We start from the raw sequence: 2500 nt of genomic DNA on the forward strand, positions 1-2500 counted from the left end.
GGTTTAGACCGTCGTGAGACAGGTTAGTTTTACCCTACTGATGATGTGTTGTTGCAATAGTAATCCTGCTCAGTACGAGAGGAACCGCAGGTTCAGACATTTGGTGTATGTGCTTGGCTGAGGAGCCAATGGTGCGAAGCTACCATCTGTGGGATTATGACTGAACGCCTCTAAGTCAGAATCCCCCCTAAACGTAATGATACCGTAGCGCCGCGGATCTCCGGTTGGCCAAGGATAGCCGGCTTCGGTCGGTGCGCAGGGCCGTTCGTGACAGGGTCGGGGTGCGGCCGGATGATGGTCGCCCCTCTCCTGATGCGCACAGCATGTTTGTGGGGAACCTGGTGCTAAATCACTCGTAGACGACCTGATTCTGGGTCAGGGTTTCGTACGTAGCAGAGCAGCTCACTCGCTGCGATCTATTGAAAGTCACCCCTCGATCCAAGCTTTTGTCGGGGACGTAAGGCGTCTTACTCCACCTTCCTTCCTCCGGGAAGGAAACATCAACAGAGGAAGTCCAGGGGCACGGAGAGACTACCCTCCGGGTCTGGCCGGCAGGATTGACTCGGCCTGGAGGGAGGAGGACCGTGGGTAAACGGCGGGAGTAACGTTGACTCTCTTAAGGTAGAGAGGGTCCGGCCGGCAGGGTTGTCTCGGCCTGGATGAACGGCCTGGAGGGAGGAGGACCGTGGCTAACCCTCCAAAACCTAAGTCCATTTTGAATGGGAGTCAATGGGAGGACTCCCAGGGGCACGGGCGCTGTGCCCTCCAAAACCTAAGTCCATTTTGAATGGGAGTCAATGGGAGGACTCCCAGGGGCACGGGCGCTGTGCCCTCCAAAACCTAAGTCCATTTTGAATGGGAGTCAATGGGAGGACTCCCAGGGGCACGGGCGCTGTGCCCTCCAAAACCTAAGTCCATTTTGAATGGGAGTCAATGGGAGGACTCCCAGGGGCACGGGCGCTGTGCTCTCCAAAACCTAAGTCCATTTTGAATGGGAGTCAATGGGAGGACTCCCAGGGGCACGGGCGCTGTGCCCTCCAAAACCTAAGTCCATTTTGAATGGGAGTCAATGGGAGGACTCCCAGGGGCACGGGCGCTGTGCCCTCCAAAACCTAAGTCCATTTTGAATGGGAGTCAATGGGAGGAGGATTCCCAGGGGCACGGGCCGAGGCGCCCTCCTGTGGACTCAAAAGGGATAACATGTCGGTGGAAAATGAATGGGAGTCAATGGGAGAAGGATGACCAGGGGCATGACTCCAAATGAATGGGAGTCTATGGGTGCCGATGGAGGCGCCCTCCGGTGGACAAGAAAATGAATTACAACTCCATGGAAATGAATGGAAGAGTCCCAGGGGCACGGGCGCTGTGCTCTCCAAAACCTAAGTCCATTTTGAATGGGAGTCAATGGGAGGACTCCCAGGGGCACTGCATCACTGGCACTTTAGCCTCCAAAACCTAAGTCCAATTTGAGTGGGAGTCAATGGGAGGATGCCCAGGGGCACTGCATCACAGGCACTTTAGCCTCCAAAACCTAAGTCCATTTTGAGTGGGAGTCAATGGGAGGATGCCCAGGGGCACTGCATCACAGGCACTTTAGCGTCCAAAACCTAAGTCCATTTTGAGTGGGAGTCAATGGGAGGATGCCCAGGGGCACGGGCACTGTAAACAGGGGATGCCCAGGGGCACGGGCACTGTAAGCAGGGGATGCCCAGGGGCACGTACTTCTTAAAGTGGGGTTATTTTGGTTTTAACACAGGGGGGGTGCTTAAGAGTGGGTGCACAGGGCCCCACGGTGATCAGGTAGTGCAGGGGGGTCCTCCCCGGAGGTGTGCTTGCCGCCCTGGGAGTGCTGTTCCCCGGGGAGGCCAAGAGTGTAGTGTTGTTCCCCGGGGCTCCCAAATTTTGCAGTGTGAGAGTGTGTTTGACTTGTTGAGTATTTTGTGGGTGTGAAATGCACCGTTTGGCGCCCGAAAGTGTGATTTTGCTGGGGATGGTTTTGTTCTTCAAGTGAGGGCAAGGGGCAGCGGTGTGTGCGGTTATTTTCCCCGAAAAAAGTGTCCCCATTTCGGTAGGCGTGTTTGAAATGTTGTTTCGCTCGCAGCGTCGGGGAAATGCGCGTGCGGCCGCGGGTCTCGATGTGCCCGTGTTCCCCTCGGGCATACCTATCCAACGAGCCCTGGGTGAAGGTGCTACGAGGTTCCTAAGTGGGGATGCCTGTACATGAAGCCCTTGTTCCCAGCTTTGAATGCACGTTTCCAGCTTGAGAGAAACGGGGGCTTAAAATTCACAGTTATTCGCCCGAACGTGGGATTTCGCTGGGGACGGTTTCTAAATTCAAGTTGGCACGGGGGGCAGCGGTGTGCGCGGTTATTTTCCCAGGATTGATGATCCCCAGCTCGGTGGGTCCGTTTAAAGTTTTGTTTGGGCTCCCGTTTCGCGGGGAAGCGCGTGCGCGTGGCGAGCCTGACCTCCCCGTGTCCCCCTCGCCCAGACCTTTCCA

The sequence above is a fragment of the Osmerus eperlanus genome, unplaced genomic scaffold (genome assembly GCF_963692335.1).
Source record: "Osmerus eperlanus unplaced genomic scaffold, fOsmEpe2.1 SCAFFOLD_680, whole genome shotgun sequence".
Taxonomy (NCBI): Eukaryota; Metazoa; Chordata; class Actinopteri; order Osmeriformes; family Osmeridae; genus Osmerus; species Osmerus eperlanus.